Source organism: Colobus angolensis, unplaced genomic scaffold, assembly GCF_000951035.1.
Source record: "Colobus angolensis palliatus isolate OR3802 unplaced genomic scaffold, Cang.pa_1.0 Scaffold262, whole genome shotgun sequence".
In the NCBI taxonomy this organism is placed as follows: Eukaryota; Metazoa; Chordata; class Mammalia; order Primates; family Cercopithecidae; genus Colobus; species Colobus angolensis.
In genome coordinates this window covers 4,956,112-4,962,148 of record NW_012115844.1, presented here as the reverse complement: position 1 = coordinate 4,962,148, position 6,037 = coordinate 4,956,112, and positions in this window count along the sequence as shown.

The window sequence follows — 6,037 nt, the reverse complement described above, 5'->3', positions numbered from 1 at the left end:
GAAGGGTCAGCTCCTCCTGGGCTCTCTTCTATTGGTGCCTGACTCTGTGCCTGGCTGCAGAGAAGGCTTTTCCTGTGTGTGCTCAGGCCATATGGCCCATAGTTCTCTAGGTGTGCCAGCAAATGGGATCTTGTCTGCCAGTCTAGGGCCAGGACAGAAGAAAGCTCACTTGAGAATCTGGTTTAGATGGACTGAAATAGGGTTCCTTCCAGCTCTACTTGATGGTAGTAATAATGATAGTAATAATAAACAGCATTATTATTATGATCTACTCCAACCACCACATTCTACAGGTTAAAAATTTATTTTGCTTTTAAAAAACGCTTCATTTAAATATTTATTATGGCTATTTATTTTTAGCCTTCCTACAAGTCTTAGTCCTTACTGCCATTGAATATATGGATAACTTCCAGTTTTAGAAAGCATTTGTGTAAACTACTAGCAAATACAACTGACAATAATGATCTCATTTTATTTGAGAAACCTGAGTTCTAAATCATAATTTTTTTATGGCTTTCCTAGTGAAATTTCTACTGAAATATAGACTGGAAAGAAGAACACTATTTCCTGCTAAATATAATACATAATCCTTTAAAAGACAGGGATTTATATAATATTGAGACTAGATGAAATGAAGTGACTCATCCAGTATTTTTTAATTTTTTAAAAGTTTTTTTGATACATATTTATACATATTTATAGGCTACATGTGATGTTTTGTTACATGCACACAGTGTATAATGAGCAAGTGAAGGTAGTTAGGGTATCTACCACCTTGAGTGTTTACCAGTTCTATCTGTTGGGACCCTTTCAAGTCCTGTCATATATATATGTAATATATATAAATCATATATATGAAAAATTATTTTTTTGAGACAGAGTTTCTCGTTCCCCAGGCTGGAGTGCAATGGCATGATCTCGGCTCACTGCAACCTCCGCCTGCCAGGTTCAAGTGATTCTTCTGCCTCAGCCTGCTGAGTAGCTGGGATTACAGGCATGCGCCACCATGCCTGGGTTTTTTTGTTTGTTTGTTTGTTTGTTTTTGAGACGGAGTGTTGTTCTGTCTCCCAGGCTGGAGTGCAGTGGCGCGATCTTGGCTCACTGCCATCTCTGCTTCCCGGGTTCGAGCGATTCTACTGCCTCAGCCTCCCAGGTAGCTGGTACTACAGGCATGTGCCACCACGCCTGGCTAATTTCTTTGTATTTTTTTGTAGAGATGGGGTTGCACCATGCTAGCCAGGCGGGTCTCAAACTCCTGACCTCAAGTGATCGGCCTGACTCGGCCTCCCAAAGTGCTGGGATTACAGGCATGAGCCACCACGCCTGGCCCCTTCTACCTATTTAAAAATGTACAATACGTCATCAACTAAAGTCATCCTACTCTACTATCAAACATTAGAATGCATTCCTTCCATCTGTTTGTACCAACTAACCAATCTCTCTTCATTCCCCATCCCCACCCACCTGCGTCACACACACACCCTTCCCAGCCTCTGGTGACCATCACTGTTCTCTCTACCTCCATGAGATTGGCTGTTTTTGTTCCCACATATGACTGAAAACGTGATATTTTCCTTTGCTTGGATTATTTCACTTATAATGACCTGCAGTTCCATCCATGTTGCTGCAAATGTCGGGATTGCATTCTTTTTATGGCTGAATACTATTCATTGTGTATATATACACCACATTTTCTTTGTCCACTCATCCATTAATGGATGTTTAGGTTGATTCTTAGCTTTGCTATTGTAAATAATGCTGCAATAAACATAGGGGCGCAGGTATCTCTTTCCTATACTAATTTCTTTTCCTTTGGAAAAATACCCAGTAATGAGATTGCTAGGTTGTATGGTAGTTCTATTTTCAGTTTCTTGAATGTTTTCCGTAATGACTGTATGAATTTACATTACCACCAACAGTGTTGGTGCAACCCCATCTCTACAAAAAAGTACAAAGAAATTAGCCAGGCATGGTGGCACATGCCTGTAGTACCAGCTACCTGGGAGGCTGAGGCAGTAGAATCGCTCAAACCCAGGAGGCAGAGATGGCAGTGAGCCAAGATCGCGCCACTGCACTCCAGCCTGGGAAACAGAACAAAACTCCTTTTCTCTGCATCCTTGCCACCATCTGTTATTTTTTGGCTTTTTGATAATAGTCATTCTAACTGGGGTAAGATGATAGGCTAAATTAGGAGTTTATCAAAGGATCAAATTGCTTATTTTCCTCAAAACATTTGCAGACAAATTAAAAACAACAGTAGCCACAGCAATAACAGGTAAAATTGGAGCTGTTCTGGCTGGGTTGTGGGTGAGGGATGGGGACCCTAGTGCCACCTGCTTAGCCCTGAAGCACCTGCCCATTCTCCCAAGTGATTTTTAAACCGTGGGACCAGCTTAGAGCTCTCCAGGGGCCCACCCACACAATGGCTAGTTATAGGAGTTCATTATAAAGTATTATTCAGAATTCCTAGTTGATAGAGGTGATAGATGTCCGTGGCTCAAACTACCTCAAGAGCTTTAAGGGCCCAAATCCTCGAAGATGGCATTGGAGGGGAGGGCTGTAGAGAGGTGAGGTATAGCTGTCTTAGGATCAGCCTTGTCCGAGTTGCTGAGATGCTGATGGGCAGACTACCCTATAATCTGATTCACTATTTACTGTCTAGTGTTTAAGAGAAGACTTGGAAATTTATTTTGCGTTTTAGATCAGTTCATAGAAATATGTAAAAATTAGCAAGAAATTTTTCATAGCATTTTCATAGAAATATGTAAAAAGTAGTAGCAAGGCTGTAAGCTACTTTCCCCAAAAGCTGTTGCTTACTCTGTTTTTATGAAAGAGAACTTGAGGATTTGCAAATGTGGTCCCTGGAATAGCGGCATCGGTATCTTCAGACACACTGACTCAGAATCTGCCTTTTAATGGGATTCTTAGTCATTGCATGCACAATAAGTGGGTGCTTCTCAAACTCCGCTGAGACTTTAAATCATAGGCTTATTATGCACAAGGCCCTGGGAAGTCTTGCTCTCAGTCCCAGCAATACAGTAAACTAGCAACAAAAAGCCATAGCAAGCAGGTATTCGACTTTGGAGAGATCAGTGCTGAAAAAGTTCTTGATTGAACGGAACAGCAACAGCATCTTGGTTCACTTTCCTTCAACCCTGGATTTCAGCATCCTGTCCAGTGTGCACAGTAAGAGGACACTGTCTTTCAGTCCCTTATTTCTTCCTCCCTGCTTGCCCCTTCCCCCTACACCTCTGGTTCACATTACCACTAATTATTGCCTATGGCACTGCTTCCCCTAGTAACATAAAGATGCCGTCTTCCCCACTGGACCATAAGCACTTTATAATTCCTTTCATATTCTAAGAGCGATGGCAATGTCATGGCAACATCTAATCCCTGACTGTGAGATGGGGGTGGAGTTGGTGAGGTAATCAGGACAGGTGCTCTTGAGAAAGAAAACAATTCACTAGATGAATGGGAGAAATGAAGGAGCAATGTTCTAGTCAGTTTTTCTCACACTCTCACTTCTATGCAAGCCATCCAGGCATCTGCAGATTCTGATCCAGGAGGTTGGGATGGGGCCAGAAATTCTATAGTTCTTCCAAGATATCAGGTAATGCTGATGCTATCAGACCAAGGACCATACTTTGAGTAACAAATTCTAGGCAAGATGACAAGGATCTTGTTAGTATACTCACTGTTACATCAAGATGGTCTGTGCCTGCTCCAGAAAAGATGTCTATTGATTTAGTAAGTGCTTATTGAATCAGCACTATCTGAGATACCATGTTGAGTGTTTGAATTCTCATAATCTGCAAGATATAAAATATGCTAGTTTTAGCTATAAAATTAGAGCTAATACTACATGCATTGGGGCACAGGGAGGCTAAGTTACTTGCGCAAAGTCAGACAGTTAATGTGGCAAGTTATTTAGCAAATATTCCCCATGCTCCCCTGCATTTCCTGATTTCCCTTGCAGATAGTTGAAACTGTTGAACTAAATCCAGCTAATAGAATGTTGGGGGCATTGCATGTGTCACCTCCTGGCTAAGGCATTAAAGAATCAGTGTTCCTTTCTCCTACCCTATCTTCCCTGTTTTGTATTCTGCCATCTGAAGCATGTGGCCCCCAAGGTAAGGTTGGCAGTGCTGTCCAACCTGAAGCGGACTTCACATGGGGATGCATAAACCTTTGCTGTATTTAACGCACTTCAAATTTCAGTTTTGTTATATTATTTTGACGAATATGGGCTCAGTGTTGACATCAGGCAGCTCTTTGACCATTCATTGTAAAAACCCCATTGTACAATGCTCTGAGGAATATTTGAAGACTTGTAAGGTTTAGTAATAGCAGCAGCAGACACCGTTCTTTGCAACTTGGTCAAGGTGCGTTCTATGACAAGCACCATTTGCTTTCTAGCCATCTTTTTTACATAAGGACAGGTTTCTAAGCACAGTTAGGGTGATGGAAACCATGCTTTTAGAGATTTCATGAGCTGCATTCATTAACTGAATAAAATATTTTTGGAACAGTGTTAACGCATACCTACCCAAACATTTCACTTTACAACCTATATAATATACAACTCATATAACAGATGGAGGATGTAGGTTATGTACACAATGGCTGCTGTGGTCTGAATGTTTGTGTCCTTTCAAAACGTATATGTTGAAACCTAATCTCCAATGTGATGATACTAACGGGATACCTCCGGGCAGTGATTAAATCATGAGGGTAAAGCCCTCATGAATGGGATTAGTGTCCTTATAAAGAGACTTTAGAGAGCTCATTCATTCCTTCTACCATATGAGAACTCAGTGAGAAGGTGCCTTCTATGAACCAGGAAGTGGGCCCTCACTAGACACTGAATCTGCCTACGACTTGATTTTAGACTTTCTAGTCTTAAATTTCTGTTATGAGCTACCCAGTCTATGGTATTTTGTTACTGCAGCTGGAGCAGGAGGCTAAGGTAATGGCATATATATCTGTGTGTCCCACACAATAATAAAAGGTGCATCATCTGACTTCCATTTATATGCCAAAAGAACATGACTGTTATTTATATGTATCTAGTGATAGTGAACTGAATAGAGTAGAAAAATTAAAAATAGAAAACCTGAAAAAAAATCAGTATAGCAATCAAATCAGAATTTGAGACTTTCCAAACCCTCCTTCCTGACCCCATTCATGTTTCTCCTTCTCTGTTAAAGACACCTACCCAAGATGTTTCCATTGATGAGATGGCTTACCACTTCAAGGAGCAGTTAATTTCTATTCTCTGAAACAATTTACATCAAACAGAGGAATACAGAAAGTGACCCAACTCACTCAATGAGAGTAGTATCATCTTGATAATGAAACACTGTAAGGATGTACTGAAAGGGAAAATTATAGAGCAATATCACTTACATAAGGATTTCTATTAGATCTGCAAACTTAGCAGTATCATCTATACATACAGATCTTGACAAAGTAGGGTTCATTCCAGGAATATAAGGAGAAACATGAGAAAAATCTATTCAAGTATTTTTAAAAGAGACAAAAGTAACTCTTTTAAAAGAAACAAAAGTCACATAATGTTAAAATTTTATGAAAAAAATCAAACAATTTGGGAATTAAGGAATTGCTTTAAGCTGAGCATCTTCCAAAAACCTATGACAAAAATTATGCTTAAATGAAATGGCAAAACTCTATGGACCCTTTTGTCTCTTGCAATATTGGTTTCTTTTAAGCCCTAATATTTTGTCTACCTAGAAAATACAGGGATACCCCCATGTGTATTTTTTATTTCATATTACTTTGGTTAGGGGTTTTCTTAAAGTGTTCAAGAGAAGAGGTGATAGAAACATTCCTACTAGAGCTGTTTCCATTTCTCATGCATAGACACCCGAATGATTTTTTGTTGTTGTTGTTAATAATGCATTTACACTTGGAAATGTTGACCTCTCTTATTTGCAAATCATATAACTTTCTTCCTATTTCATGGCTTCGATTTTGCTATCTGTGGGTTTTGTGTGTGTGTGTGTGTGGGCGGGGG